The sequence below is a fragment of the Sus scrofa genome, chromosome 8 (genome assembly GCF_054392235.1).
Source record: "Sus scrofa isolate SSC_HxYL_T2T_F1_AM1 chromosome 8, Sscrofa_HxYL_maternal_Yorkshire_Landrace_v2.0, whole genome shotgun sequence".
Classification (NCBI taxonomy): Eukaryota; Metazoa; Chordata; class Mammalia; order Artiodactyla; family Suidae; genus Sus; species Sus scrofa.
This window is the reverse complement of record NC_139390.1, coordinates 97,374,938-97,392,234: the sequence shown is the minus strand read 5'-3', so window position 1 is coordinate 97,392,234 and position 17,297 is coordinate 97,374,938. Positions and strand designations below refer to the sequence as shown.

General features: G+C 30.9%; 1 long non-coding RNA gene across 4 annotated transcripts in view; it reads right to left on the bottom strand.

Moving 5' to 3' along the window:
- The window catches only part of LOC102163618 (uncharacterized), a 501,092-nt gene that overhangs the window by 248,280 nt on the left and 235,515 nt on the right, over positions 1 to 17,297 (bottom strand). Inside the window, exons 10-11 of one of the 4 annotated variants that reach the window (XR_014812958.1) lie at positions 16,892 to 16,946; positions 13,371 to 13,550 (exon numbers count right to left, since the gene is read on the bottom strand). The exons of 2 other annotated variants lie outside the window; for them this stretch is intronic. This is a non-coding gene — a long non-coding RNA (uncharacterized LOC102163618). Of the gene's footprint in view, positions 1 to 13,370; positions 13,551 to 15,466; positions 15,588 to 16,891; positions 16,947 to 17,297 lie in introns of those variants that run through there. One more of the 4 variants, XR_014812955.1, reaches the window with a different exon arrangement.

The window sequence follows — 17,297 nt, the reverse complement described above, 5'->3', positions numbered from 1 at the left end:
TAGTCTCCCATTTCTGTTTTCACTCCTTTTAATTTCAGGAACTGTAGAATATCAAAAAGGAAAACACAATTTTGAAGCCAACCATTAAAACTTGACTGGAGGAGGCATCTCATTTTGGATGGAAAAGTTGGCTTATTGATATATTTATACATATTTAAGTATAACAAAAAGAATGTATTTCTTAATACAAATTTAGAAATAGTTATATTTTAGTATGACTTATGTAATTCTATCCCTTCCAAAATCACCTGAAAATATATCTATAGTTATATTCATTCCCATTGGTATGACCGAATTATATTTTACTTTAGCCATAAAATAGAATTGTCAGTTTTTAATATTACAATTGTAGATAGTATGCAGAAATTATGCATAGGAATTTTGGTTCTCTATTAATCAGGAAATAAAATGTGCATATAAACTATAATGTAATGAGGAAAAATACTGTTTTACATCTGATATGTTGTATAAGGTTTAATTCTTTATGCTACACATTATGAAACTCATACTAACCATGAATTAAAATTAAACAGAATAATGAGGCATGTAGTTAAAAATGATCTTACTTTATTTGTGATGTCACTGGAACATATCAGATCTAAACTGCTGTATATAAATCTTTTACAAATATAAATCGTTTTCAAACATATGAAAAAAGCTTTAACTTTTTATGAGTCTGAAGTAATTTCATAATATATTTCACTTTAAATATTATTCATATACCATAAGAAGTGTTCTCTCATGAAAATAACAATCATTCTACATACAATATACTTAAACAAGAAATGTGTTAGGGCACCTGAAATGTTGGTTTTGCTTTTAATTTTACTTTCCTTATAAAAAAAACTTTAAGTGATACCTGAAAAGGCTCTTTGTGCTTGGAACATATTGACGGATTTGTTGGGGTTAGTGTTTTCAGAAATAATGACATGTTTGTTTGTTTTATACTGTCAACAGATTTTAATGAAAGCAAGATTGCAAAACACCCTGATAAAATATAATCAATTCCATAATAAAACATCTCATTTTTGCTACTAATCTATTTTGAAAGAATGTTAGCTAAACTTTATTTTCCTTTTGGCTTTTAAGTTATGGTACAAATTATGTATTTGAAAGATTAAAACTTTTATAGTTCTAGTATTAATATCAAACAGCTACTTAATCAATATGATCTCTAGTTTAGAATGAAGACCATTATAAACATTTTTGAAACTGCAAAGGAAATTTAAGTGAAGCATCTTTTATTCACACATTGAATGAAATGTACATAGTCTCATTCAATAATTTTCAAAAGTATTTTAATGTTGCATTTAACAGAAGGAAAAGGAAGAATTAGTTAGTTACCGCTATTTATCTTAATTTTTTTTTTTTTTGTCTTTTGTCCTTTTAGGGCCACACCCCCTGCATATGGAGGTTCCCAGCCTAGGGGTCCAATCTGAGCTGTTGCTGCCAGCCTATGCCAGAGCCACAGCAACCCCAGACCTGAGCCACATCTGTGACCTACACCACAGCTCACGGCAATGCCAGATCCTTAAACTACTGAGCAAGACCAGGGTTCAAACCTGCAACCTCATGGTTCCTAGTTGGATTGTTTCCACTGTGCCACAACAGGAACTCCAATATCTAAATTTTTTCCATTAAAATATATGGGTATTCTTTCCATTTAAACATCCTTAACCTTCAGAAATTTTAGGTTATAGATTACTTTAAATCATATCCCTATACTATTTGTATGTGTATCATAAAATATCACTTGATTACGTATAGTTTAGAAGCACAAGTATTAACTATCTATATAGTAAGATTCCCCTGCTGACTAATTTTACCACTTTACATGTCACATAAGTAAGAAATGTACAGTTATATGTACTAAAAACTGATAAGACAAGGGGAGGAGGAGCAAATTATGAGTTATGAAAATATAAACATAAGGCAATTAAAGGAGAAAAAAAGATGTATTATGCAGAATAAAATTATGCCAAATAACTGATGTGCTGACTATCTTAAAACAGAAGATTACACTTTTGTTTTGACAGGCTGAAATTTTTTACATGTATACTGCATAAAATTTATTATCTTGAAAGTGTCTTTTCATATTCAGTGCTTCTAAAACAATCTTTTGGGTTAAGTAAGCCTCCTGAGGTGATTTTTATCTTTTTTAAGTTATACACTGAGTCACACCATGAACAAGGTCCAGATAAAGGAAGTAGCCTAAATAGATTTTTCCATTTACTTTCCATTTTAATGATCTAAAAGAAAAATATTAAATAATGAACTCCAATTTTTCCTTTGTATGACAACTTTACACAGTACTAAAATAATGTTATTTGGGTTTTTTTTAGATATTGCCATTCCGTAAAAGTATTTACTCAAGAAACATAAGCCAACTACAAACTAAAAGTTGTCAAACAAGTAGTGGTAGTGGAATATGTTTTTTCCCATTCCCCATCTTTTCTATCCTCTAAATAGTTATTGTATGAAGAAAGAATTTATTTTAGTCATTGATTAAATAAAATCGATTTTAAAATTTGACTTGAAAATCACATTGTAGTGAAAAATTAAAATTACTTTAAAATGTAGAATAATAAAATGATGCCAATATGTAGCTATAGTTAGTCAGATATGTTAACACAAAGTTCTTGCTTTATTTACTATTACATTTCATTAACTACATTATGTTTTAATAATATATTTCCTTTGAAACTCCATTAAAAAACTAATTTAAAGTACTCTGGTACTACACCTAACATTTCAAATATACTTAACTGAATAACCAATAAATTATTTAAGATTAAACCAAGTAACAGTTATAATGTCCTAATTAATGACATGTTTTAATCACATGACTTTCTTGAGATGAAATAAACTTTCAGTTAGCGCTTCATATTTAAGGCACACAGAGCACCTGTGCTTTGAAATCTGAAATGATATATTAGGTTTCAAGTGCTATTTTAATTTATTGTTTCTTCTTTTCAAAGCGTGAAATACAAAGCACCAATACAACATTCATACTGAGCTAAGATTTAATCATTCTAGGCTCAAGTGAGTGTCTCATCATGTTATCACAAAATTGCAAACAGCTTATTATGCACTAGAGCAGTATGGACACCTTTAAAAAGCCCTTAAATGGTAACCATGCTGAGTTCAAATGAGACAATTATGGATTTAAGTGGATTTTAGTAGTAATAAGAAAATTATGAATATGTTGAACAGTGAAACCAAAAAGTCTTTCCAAGGAGTGAAAATGTGAAGTGTGTATTTTACTGCTAATATATTTATATATTTTAGTTTTTACTTTATTAAAATAAAAAAATATTTGATAGGTCATTTCTCAAATATGGAAAATCAAATATATCATGAGATTTTAAAGATAGTGTGAGAAAATATGTATTGTGAGTTAATCTTGTTCTCTTTGTAATTTTAGTATTTTGTACTTAATGCTAAGGTTCATACATTTGTGATTTTATAGGTAAGAATGGATTTTTCATTATTTACTATTAATAACAGGGTGAACACATTCAAGACTCCCATGCCAATGGATGCTTTAGACTTTTGATTTCTCAAAAGAGGAAAAAGTATTTCCTTTGATGACTATGATTTTTCCATTTTTTCCATTGTTTTGGTCATGTTGCATAGGATTCTGTTGCCATTTTCTGAGATTAACTGCAGAATGCTATATATAACTTTGAATTGCATTCCTCAAGTGTTTTTTAAGTATACTCACCTGTGGAATATATTTAGCTGAAAATTCATATGTAAATGTTTTCAAAGATTTACAACCTGAGGATCTGTATAGTCTATAGGACCCTAGAACTTTTTAAAAAAATTTAAGTCTACAAATAACAAATGCTGGAGAAGGTGTGGAGAAAAGGGAACCCTCTCATGCTATTGGTAGGAATGTAAATTTGTGCAGCCATTATGGATAAGAGTATGATTCCTTTAAAAACTAAAAATTGAGTTACCGTATGATCCTGTGATCCCACTCATGAGCACATATCCAGAAAAGGCAAAAAGATACATGCACCCCAATCAATATTCACCACAACACTATTTACAATAGCCAAGACACGGAAGCAACATAAATGTCCATTGATAGATGACTGGCTAAAGAAGATGTGGTACATATAAATAGTGGAATACTACCCAACCATAAAAAGAATGAAATGATGCCATTTGCAACAACATAGAGGGACCTAGAGGTTACATACTAAGTGAAGTGAGTCAGATAAAGACAAATATCATATGATATATGTCAAATCTAAAAATGACTCAGGAGTCCCCATTGTGGCTCAGTGGTAATGAACCTGACTAGCATCCATGAGGTTGTGGGTTCAATTCCCGAGCTTGCTCAGTGGGTTAAAGATCTGGAGTTGCCATAAGCTATGGCGTAGGCCATAGACGCAGCTTGGATCTGACACTGCTGTGGCTGTGGTGTAGGCTGTTCGTTGCATGTCCAATTTAACCCCAAGCTTGGAAGCTTCCCTATGCTACAGATGCAGCCCTAAAAAAGCAAAAAAAAAAAAAAAAAAAAAAAAAAAAAAAAAAAAGACTCAAAAGAACTTATTTATAAAACAAACAGACCCACAGGCATAGAAAATAAACATATGGTTACCAAAGGAGAAAGAGAGAAGGGGTAAATTAGGAATTTGGAATTAACAGATACAAACTACTATATATATAAACAACAAGGTTCTACTGTATAGCACAGGGAACTGTATTCAATATCTTATAATATGTATAATGGAAAAGAGTCTGGAAAAGTATATATATATACATATATATATATTTATAAATACATATATATACATAAAACTAAATCACTTTGTTGTACACCTGAAACACTGCAAATAAACTATACTTAAATTAAAAAAATAAATATAAAAATATTTTATTAGCATACTGTCAAACATTTCTTATGGATATATAGTTGATATAAAGTATTTTATACTCTAAGTATTAATATAGTGATCCAGAATTTTTAAAGTTTATCCTCCACTTTTAGTTATTAAAAAATATTAGGTATTTCCTGTGTTGTACAATGTATCCTTATAAGTTATTTTATACTAAATAATTTGTACCTCTTATTCCCCATCCCTCTATTTTTCCTTCTCCCTTCCTGGCACTCCCCATTGGAAACTGCTAATAGTTCTTTATAATGTTATCCTAGAACTTTTTGAGAGTCAGGGGAAAATACTGGGCCTGTAATAAAAACGATATGGATTTCAGGACTATCTCTTACTTTTCTGAGGAAGGTGATGCATGAGGTCTTCATTTCTTTTTAACTTAGTCATTAGACCAGACTAGATTTTCTCTGACTTCTTACTTCTCTAACATAGCAAGTATATTGACTTATTCTATCAGAGGAAAAATAATTCAACTTTGGGATTTGCTTGCTAACTTTTTTTTTCTTTTTCTATTAAGTACATGTGAAATGTTAGCATTTCGTCAAAATTTTTGGAAAAAAAAAAGACTTTTCAAGACAGGGGGACATGAAAGGCACAGAGAGAGATTTGGGAAAGCTAAAAAGACATAGTGCTTAGTGTATTTCTCAGCAAAGCAAACAGGAGATTCTGCAAAGAAGTTCCTGGCCCACTCCTAACTTGGGTCTCTGGTGGGAGACTTCTGAGAAGGTTGATTCCAGGTAGCTCTAGCATGGATTAATATGACTAGACATAAAGGCTGCCTAATTTGCTTTGGTGTGCATCAGCTCCCCTGCAGCCCAGGTAGTGCCTGAAGAGTCAATGTATCTTCCCCTCTGGGGGAGAGAAGAAGTAGAACAACACTACATCTTCCCAGATGTAGCTCACAACCCTTACACAAGGCACAAAGCTGTCATGCAGGCCACTTTTCACCAAGAAAGAGACCCACAGGGAGTTCCCGTTGTGGTGTAGCAGAAAAAATCCAACTAGTATCCATGAGGATGTGGGTTTAATCCCTGGCCTCAATCAGTGGACTGGGGATCCAGTATTACAGGAGCTGTGGTGTAGGTTGCAGACAAGGCTTGGATCCCACTTTGCTGTGGCTGTGGCGGAGGCTGGTAGCTGCAGCTCCCATTCAACCCCTAGCCTGGAAACTTCCAAATGCCACAAGTGCACTCCTAAAAAAAGAAAAAAAGAAAAAAAGAAAAAAAAAAAAGACACCCACAGACTCACATGGAGTTCCTCCACAGCCAACAGCAGCTGAGACTGTGGCCCCAGCACATCACTTCATCGGATGTTGTGGAGATGGAGAAACTACATGATTTTTTTGTCTACTGATTCTGCACCTGCAATTTTTCTCCTATCTCATTAATTAATTTTTCTCCTATCTCATTTTCTCCTATCTCATTCCTTAAGTCATGTTTTCTGACTTTGTAGAAGTCTTCCTGATTTCTTGCTCCCTTTCTCGTTCCTGAAAGGGCTCACTCCAAACAACACATTTTAAATCCTAACTAATAAAAAAGTTTCTCTAAGTAGATGAATTACTGTTTCCGTCGCAGAAATTTTGCATAAATCTATTTGAAGAACATTCCTTTGCAACTTTGCATCTGTTAGCACTTATTCAAAAAATAGAAGGATTTTAGAAAAGAGAAGAATTACAACAGAAGAATATTTTAAAATTAGTTAATTCTACAGTTCATTCTATTCATTGTGTAGCTGTTTCTTCTAAACAAAACATGCCTAGAGGTAATTATTGCCTAGCGGAAGGCATATGTCAAAATGAACTTCATTTTATAAAATGTAGGGAGAACCACACACTGAGAGGATGCATATATGATCACAACGTTAAAAAAAACAATGTTCATCTGTCTTTTCCCCTCCCTTTAAAAATATAACTGTTCCCACATGCTTTTTTTGAATTTGCAGGTTCTGGACTTAAGAACAACAACATGATGTTTTAGCAATCATTTTTACATAAGAAATTATAATTATTTTTTAATTCATGAAAGATCATATTATGTGCCCACACTAACCCTGTGCTGCCTCAGTTTTCAACCACATACCTCTAATCATTATTATACCAATTATGAAAGTTTAGGTCTGTAAATTCCAAAGAGTAATGGAAAAGTCTGAGGAATTAAAGTTTTATTAAAAATGTTTTGTCATTTTAAATTCGACAGGCACATTCCACAAATGTCCTGAGCGTTTAGTGAAAGATGGGGTATACTTGGATTTTTCTGATGTGAGTCAGGATAGAATAACTTATTTAAGGTGTTCTCATGGTAATTACCCATCAGAGTCTTATTTGAATCCCCTGATATTAATCATACTTTTCAGGATCACATAAAGCATCTACAGAGCTCATATCAGAACTTTAACTAAAGGTTATTTTAAAGATATTATATATGCTAATAACCATTACTAAAATGCAAAGTCAAACTTGTTGATTAGGAATGACATGGACAGTGAAAAAATTATGTGGCAGAATTATAGTTTATTTCAAAACATCAAAAATCCAACAGGGTAAAATAAGTTGAGTCTGCAGAATAATGTTGAATCACTTGATTTCACTTCAATAACCCAATCTGAACCCCATTTCATGACTAGTTTTTAAAATTTATGTTATTTTCATGTCATGATATTAGATTCCCTATTTTAATATATAAGATTGAAATCAGGATTATAAATAGGAAAATAGTTATTCTGTTATGACATTTTTAAGATAAGTAGTACTGTAAAATGATATAGGAAAAGTGGGTACTTTTGTAGTAAACAATAAAAACATTAATATCGTAAAATGTAGTATACATTTTTCAACTTATAATCTTTTGCTTGCTTCAAGTTTATTACAGAGTAATAAGCAAAGTCTCATTGAACTATAATTGCTTATGTGTCATCTGCTTAATAAATAAAAAGTAATACACTAATCAATATAAACAAAATGTATCTAAAGACAGTTTTAATGTCATAATTCAAATACAAATAAAATAAATTTCAAAAAGGACATGAAATTTTTTTTTATTCAAAGCACATATAATAAACTTGATTTAATTACTGTAGATATTTCAGTGGAATATCTGAGTCAGGAAATATATACATTTTATGGAGTTTATATGAAATTTTGAATGTTTATTTTCTGATGCAATCATACAAGCAAGTTTTGGTGATGTCAAAATTATTTACTGATGTTCTGCTGTGCATAGCTTTCATTGCTTTAAAGAGAGCTTCATTCAGTTGGAAAATGCCTGTCAGCACTGTGTTTTGTGACACAGTAATTACGAAGTTAATTTTGCAAATCTCATAAGATTAGTGCTTTAAAGATTCATCTGAGTTCTTTAAATGATATGCCTAGTAATATTTTGAGCATTTTAAACAATTTTATTAAGCTCAAGGAAATTATTATTTTAGCTAAAAATGACACCAAAGTTCTTTCAAATTAATTTCTACTTTTTTCATCATGAATTTTAAAGGAAGAATTTAAGCCTAAAAGATCAGTAAAAAGAAAAAAAATACAAAATTATAATAATCTAAAACTTGAAAAATATTTTTAAATTTTGCTTTAGCCATCTTTCTTTAAAGATAGAATAATTTCTGAAGAGCTATGGTAGCTAAGGTAAGGTTGATTATCTTTATATTTTATCAGTATCAGTAGTAGCCTTTTACAATACAACTTATCTCATCATGGTACTCATATTCTCAATAACATTATATTGGAGTGTCAATTTTTTGAGAAAATAAAATTATTAAAATGACTTTCAGGTAAGCAATTCAATCGATCATTGGTGTTAAGATATTATTGGGAAAATACAAACATACTTTTAAACTATTCACAAATGATAGTGTTTCTTAGCATTGGCTTTGGAAATAAAAAATATATAATATAGGTTGATATTATGTATAATATATAAGTATATATTGTATCTAAATAGTCAAAGCATCAGTTATTTTAAGGTAAAGTTAACAAAGATAAAATAATAATAATCTTTCGTTCCTATAATTCCTACTTACTACCAATTTAAAAACCTAACAAAAATAAACTTTTTATTATATCCTAATTACATTATCAAACATGAATTTAAATAAATAATCATGATAAATTAGGTACTCACTGAAATAGATCATTAATTTTTCACATTTTATCTGTCACTAGTGACTCTAAAATTGAAAAGATCATTCACCTATTATTATCATTACTGCTTATCAAAGGACCTCAGTCAGACATTGAATATCTGGAGCATTAGTAACATAATTAATACCGGCATTTCCTATTATGTTTGTGAGGTAAAGGTCCCTAAAATTGCAAGTTTTAGCACTTTCTAATAAAATGATTTTTCTCAGCAAAGTGTGCTTTCCAGTCATTTCATCATTGTTTTATATAGATTTTACTTTTTAAAGAAAAATTTTAGGTTTACAATAAAATTGAGTATAAGGTACAGAGAATTTCTGCACACTTCCTGCCTCCACACATGTATAACCTCTGACATTAACAACCTTATCCACAAAAATGGTAAAAAATGGTACACTTTTTATATAAATAAACTATCATTGACAGATTATAATCATCCAAAGTGATTAGTGCAATAGTTTGCATCTATCAATTTGATTTCCTTATATCACTATGGACTCATGATTATTCTACATAGACAGGATCAAGTCAAAAGGTCATAAAACAGACAACTGAATAGAACTGTTGATGTCTGCAGCCAGAATGATCTGACCAACCAAAGACATAAATTAGTATTCATTTATAACCCAAAGATAAAATGAATACCCATGAATTCCCATTGATATAAATAAATGATTGAATAAATAATCAGAGCAAAGAGACAAAATCTCCCATGTGGAAGGATTCTAAATAATTTATCTAGATAACCTACCTTTAAGGAAGCAGAACATAACTTCTCATTTCATAAATGTGGGCTACACAGAGTAATTTCCTTCTAAAAATTATACTTTAGAAAGGGAATATTTAACTTTCCAGAGGAAGATGTGGAGTAAATTGACTTCACAGTGGAGAAATCTGTCAAAAATTACCTCAGACAGGTGATCAAAGTTAACATAAGTAGTGAAAATCATGTTGATAGTATTTACTCTTAATATGAGGTGATAAAAATTGCCTTTGGAATGGATTAATAATGAGATCCTGCTGTATAGCACTGGAAACCATGTCTAGTCACTTATGATGGAGGATGATAATGTGAGGGAAAAAATGTATACATGTATGTGTAACTGGGTCACCATACTGTACAGTAGAAAAAAAAATAATGTATTGGGGAAATAAAAAAATAAAAAAAATATTGGCAAAAAAAATGGGATTTTTTTCTTTGTGATTTTTTTCTCCTAAAGACCTATAATCCTAGGCTAAATATGAGAAAAATAGCAAGCCAATTCTACTATAGGGCTATCCTACAAAATATTAGATTAGTATTTCTCAATACTGTCAACATTATCAAAAGGAAGGGAAATTTGAGTAACTGTCACAGCCAAGTATAGCTGACACAAAGAGATGTGAATAACTATAAGTATGAGGTATCCTGGATGGAAACTTGGAAAAGAAAAAAGATATTAGGCAAAAATAAAGGAAATCTGAATAAAGTATGGGCTTTAGTTAATAATAATATAGCAATATTGGCTCATAATTATAATAAATATGCTATACTGATATAAGATATTAACAATAGGGGAAACGGTGTGAAGTAGATGGAAACTTTCCATACTATCTTTTCAATTTGTCTGTAAATCTAAAATAGAGCTAAATAATAAAAATTTATTTCAAACAAAATGACTTTAAAAGTGCAGCAGAAATATATGCTTAATAATAAAGGATGGTATATACATGCCCATATATGTATATAACAAGGTGAGGGTAGAAGAGAGTGAGATAGAAGATACGCATGTAACTCTAATGTAGATTGATGTACACGCTGTCTGACTGCAGACTGAAGTTACAAATTCCCCAAGTCTCTTCAGCCATGCTCAGTCTAGGACAAGCGGAAGCCCCGGGGTTTGGCACCCTGTAGTCCATCACATTATAGCTATATAATCACGAGGGTTTCTATATGCAATAAGTGCTTCCTCAACAACTTTATTTATTCTTTCCTTGGTAAATGTACAAATGAAATTTGAATTTTATAGTGGAACCTCCACTTCCATTTTGTTACATATATATGTATATCTTCTTTTTCACAGAAAATGATTATGGAGTTGAACCTTTGTTAAAGGCTCCTTGTGTCACTGGTTATGTCAAGAGTGAATTTGTTTCTGAAAAATTATTTTGGGGTAGCAATTTGCTATAATTATGCTAGTCATGCATAAATAGTTAACATTAATTTTGTATGATATACTAAATATTATGTAAGCATAATTACAGTATTGTTATACATACAACACAGCATGCGCTACAAAACAACTCAGGTTAAATAATTTTAAACTAATCACATTTTTGGTAGTTCTAGCAAACAAACTATTCTTGTATATTACATAGATTCTGGCCTCTATAAAAATAAGCAAGTGTCAAAAAGTTTTTTTAAAGCTTGTTTATGTCTTTCCTTAAATGCATTAAAAAGTAAAGATTTTAGAATTTAATAAAACATTTTTTCTAATGGTGAAGTTAAAATATATTATTTCTGAGACAAAGTATCCACTTAAGAAAAACTCTTTTCTATCTTCAAATGAAAATACATTAAAAAGAGTACATTTGAACTAATACACGGATATTTGAAGATAGTAAAAAATTTTAAAAAATGCATTTATCTCTATCAATTTACATCCTATTTTAAAATGTTATATTTTACATACAAATCTCTGAAATCTCTCTGAAAATAATACCATGCTAGTGCAGTTCTTGTCATGAAACTTGCTGTGAACAGACCATAGATCATTGTGGTTGAATATAGCCTATATTCATGCAGAGGTAAAGTACTGATTGGCTCCCACAAATATGTTTAAAGGAAGGTTTGTGAATAAATTGGATTGAACTGTTGTATAGGCATAACTAGTGTCCAATTAAATGATATTCTGTAATAGTTTTATAACTTCCACATTTATCAATCTCACCATGCAGCTGTAAACATATCTCATAGTTATATCACTAATTTAAAATGTTTTATTTAATACAGTTTAACAGCTTTGACTCTAAAATAAATAGAAGCAAAATTTAAACTAGATTATTTGCCATAAATAAATGTATTAATATAAGAATTGAGAGTTGGTCTATAAAAGTAAATCTGAGTAATTATAGATAACCTCTATAATAGAAAATTATAGATATCCTCTAATTATAGATAACCTCTATAATAGAAAATTATAGATAACCTCTAAAATAGAAAAGATTTCCAAGTAGATGTATAATTTTCCATCAAAATCAATGAGTCTGAAGCACTAATGCATATTTTCCTTCAAGTTTCCAAATGATTCCAGGAGCCTGTTTTATCTTCACTGGAAGAAATATTTGGGTGAAACACTTTGTAAAACTGAACCAGTTTGTATGTTATGAAACTAACACCCACTTCCATATGTTCATGTTAATTAATTTCCTAAGTGTTAGTTTGCTGTCATGTAGACAAATCCATAAAAGAGCATAGACCACTCCACCCCCGAGATAATGAATGACAAGGCTTGCAACAGATGGTGACTAGGTCATTTCTTTTTCCATCTGGAATCATACCTGACTAGATTAGAAAATTCTGTAATATTACTAAAAAATATTATCTACTCTTTATACTTGGGGCTATGTAACTCAGAGAAATATGTTGAAATGACTACACAAAGTCATATACATGGCTAAAGATGCTGGCAGAAATCAATACAATTGCTATTGAACATTTTTAATTACTTCTTTGGAAGATACCATTGACTTTAACCATATTTCAGTTGGGCCAATTGATGAAATCAGATTTATTTCCTAATATTGAGAAAATATTGAGAAAAATCTCCTGAAGCCTTATATCAAGTTAGGTCAAAAATAAACAATTATTCCAGTTCTCTGAAGAGAAATAAAGTATAAGAGTGGGAAGGGAAGAGACTTTCAGACATTTTTAAAAGATAATTGGCAACTTGACTCACAGAATAAATGTGAGAGTTTTGTAAAAATCATGATCATCTAGATCAACAGTCTAAACTATTTATTTGAACAGAAAAATTCAGCAGAGCAAAGTGTTTATGTATACCCATTTTCCACTAAAATAAAGGGAAAAGTGAAGGGAAAAATGGATACAATTCATACTCCATGTAGTAATTGAAGGCAAATTTTACGATGCAAAATCATTGAAATATTATTGACTTAAATGTAGCATGCAGTAAATAATTTGCTGACTGAATGGGTTAGTTTATATGTGTTATTAATTGGTAATTTTTACAGACAGCATTCATGAATCAACTTTCTGCTTTTTTTCTGGTTTTAAAAAATGTTAATTATAGTTAAAATTAAAATTTAAGTTGCTTTTACTTTGATTTTTTTTTCATTTAACTGCTTAAATATATGTATATTTTCTTCTCTTTATCTTTCAGTACTTGCCTTATTGTTTGCCTTTCTTGCTGTAGTTACTTTGTTTGGTCTAGTTGGATCTGGATCTTAAAAGTTTCAGCTAGTAGTTTTCCAAGTAGAATCCCCATTAAGCTAATTTAGATTATCTAGCAAGAAAATGAAATATCAATGTGTAAAAAAATATGTGAAGAAGATCATACTGACATGTAAAGTGAAATAACCCATTTTCCAAGAATTAAAATCTCCTTATTCTTAAAATGTACACACTATTTTTTTTTTTTTTTTATTTTTAGGCTGCACTTGCAGCACATGGAGGTTCCCAGGCTAGGGGTTCAATCAGAGCTACAGCTGCCTGCCTATGCAATAGCCACAGGAGAACAGGATCCCAGCCCAGCCATGTCTGCAATCTACACCATAGCTCAGGGCAATTCCAGATCCTTGACCCACTGAGTGAGATGAGGGATCGAACCCACAACCTCATGGTAACTAGTCGGATTTGTTTCCACTGTGCCACAATGGGAACTCCAAAATGTACACACTACTGATCACATATATATCCTCAAGAGTTATATCTCTTTTTATAGAGCTAGGAAAGTGACCTCATGAATGGCATTTTAAAATAATCTTGAATATATGAATGTATAAGGAAACTACTTGCTAAATCAAAGGTGCTAAATAAGGAAGACAGCATTTACTTTATAGCACACTACACAGTGTTAATATTTTAAGATAAACATATCTTAGATTTTTATTAGCCAACAAGACTATTTTGTGTTATAACATTTAAAAATATGAGAAATATTTTACAATTGAAATTAAAATTCAAGGCAAATAGCAATTACTTAAGCATCAATACATCATGTTATCACATGAAACTTTTCTAAATTGTGTTTTCACTTTAACAACAGTATCAAAAATTACAGTGTTGTAAAATATAGAGAACAATGAAAAAATAAATAGACCTCAATAGAAAAAGCACATTTACATATCAGTAAAGGTAAACACGTTTACATATGAGTTTTTTTCATACTTTCTCTCTCTCTCTCTCCATTTGGATATCTCAGATTCACTTCAGAATCAAAAAAGAGTTCAATTGTGGTGATCAAAATTTGCTTAAAAGTATGACAAAATGCTATCTACACAAATCTTTCGATTTGTGAAAATCTATTCATTAGTCATGTAAAAGAGTTGTAAAAAAAACTTCCTAAGATATATATCTTTGTTATTAGATTATAAATGTACTGACACAGACCCTATGCTAAGTTATAAGTACTTATTTAGTAATAACAAGGAGTATTTATATATAGCAAAAATTAAAAACAAGTTATGTTAATTTTAATTTTTTTTTTTTTTTTTTTTTAGGGGCACCCCTGTGGCATGTGGAAGTTCCCAGGACAGAGGTCCAACCAAAGGTGCACAGCAACACCAGATCTAAGCCACAGATTGCAGCAACACTAGGTACTTAACCCACTGAGAAAGGCCGGGGATTGAACCTGCATCCTCATGGATACTAGATGGGTTCTTAACCCACTGAGCCACAACAGGAATGCCTAACTTTAAGTTCTTACTTCAAAGCACAGACATTTAAATTAGATTGTATATAAGAAATAATACAATTCTGAAGTACTACTTTGATCATTTTAGAAAAAAATCTCCAGGATACAAACCAGAAACATATGTGCATACACTTGAAGATAGTTTTTAAAAAGCATTTGAGGAAATGGTCCACCTGTTTATATCTATGTCAAGAGCTAGTTTTAGTGGTATAAAGTTTGCTTTTTAATATATGTAAGGCTCTTTTTTGTGTTAAAACTATTAGCTTTGTTTAATTTTACTTTTTATCTAATTTTCAACAAATTTCCAAATTAAAATTATTCCTTGGTATCTTTACTGCACATATTTAATTAGTACATTATAGTTACAATTGATTGGCTCAGTACTACAAATACAAAGTTTAAAGCATAATTTAAGTTTAAATAACTTCAAAGTATCTTACATATTGAATTAATTCATTACAGCTACATAAAATATAGTACTGTATAATAAAGACTATTGTATTAGAGTAGGAAAAAGTGATGTTTATTTGAGCCATACAAATTCTATAAGATATGCAATGTGATTTTACTATTCAGAGCTATCATGGAGTTGATTTTGTTATTTGGAGCCATCGTTGATATAAAAGTCTAATTAAAAGAAGGAATAATAATTATATAATGATAAAGAGGTCAGTACAAAAAGATGTTAATCCAACAAGATATAACAGTTGCAAAAATGTATGCATTCAACATAGAAGCACAGAAATATGTAAAGCAAATATTAACAGATCTGAAGGGAGAAATACACAGCAGTATTAGTAGGGGACTTCAATACTAATACAGCAGTATTAGTAGGGGTGTTTCAATAATGGATAAATCATTCAGATAGAAAATTAACAAGAAAACACACATTTACAGAACATTCTACCTAACAGCATGAGAATATAGATTCTTCTGAAGCACATATCGAACATTCTCAAGGACAGATCACGTGTTAAGCTACAAAGTAAGTCTTGATAAAGTTAAGAATATTGAAATATCAAGTTCTTTTGTAAGCATAATGGTATCAAACTAGAAATCAATTACAAGAAGAAAACTAGAAAATTCACAAAATATGGGGACTAAACAGCATGCTACTAAACAACCAATGATTTAAAGAATAAATCAAAAGAAATCAAGAAAATATATTGAGAAAAAAGAAAATGGAAATACAGCCTACCAGAACTTATGGAATGCAGCAAAAAAATTCTGGCAGGGAAATTTCCAGCTATATATGCCTAGATTAAGAAAAAAGAAGGAGCTCAAATAAACAATCCAAGTTTACCCCTCAAGGAACTAGAAAAAGAAAACTACAAGAATAAATTTAGTAGAAAAATGAAAATAATAAAATCTGAGCAGAAATAAATGAAATAGAAAATAGAAAACCAATAGAAAAGATCAGTGAAACTAAGACCTGTTTTTTTGTTGTTGTTGTTTGTTTCTTTTGCCATACCTGCATCATGCAGAAGTTCCTATACTAGGGATCAAACCTGCACTGCAGCTCTAACCAGAGCCATAGCAGTGACAATACCAGATCCTTAACCCACTGAGCCATGAGGGAACTCAAAGCCCTGGGTTTTTTTTTTAAACAAAATAGACAAATCTTTAGCTAGACTTATTAAGAAAACAAAGGCGAGAACTCAGGTAAATAATATTAGAAATGAAAAGGGAGACATTACAACTGATACCACAGAAATACAAAAGAACATTGACTATCATGAATAATTATACACCAACAAGTTAGATAACCTAGAAGAAATGGATTAATTCCTAGAAACAAATGACCTACCAAACTTAATCATTAAGAATTAGAAATTCTGAACACCAATTACCAGAAAAAAGATTGAATTAGTAATCAGAAACCTCTCTCCCATAAAAAAAGAGTTCCTGCTGTGTCTCAGAAGGTTACTTACCAGTTTTTGTGAGGATGCGGGCTTGATCCCTGGCCTTGCTCAGTGGGTTGGTGATCTGTCATTGCCACAAGCAGAAGCATAGGTCATAGATGAAGCTGGGATCTTGCATTGCTATGGGTGCAACATAGGCCAGCAGCTGCAGCTCTGATTTGACCCCCTAGTCTGGGAACTTCCATATGACACAGGTGTGGCCCTAAAAAGCAAGCAAGCAAGAAAGAAAGACAGAAGACTCCCCCAAATGAAAAGTTCAGCATTATATGGCTTCACTCGTGAATTCCACAATATGTTAAGAGAACATTTAACACCAAATCTCTCAAACTCTTCTAAAGATAGAAGAGGAGGGAAGACTTCCAAGCTTATTTTATGAGGTTAGTATTATTCTGATGAAAAAACTAAGATAGGACAC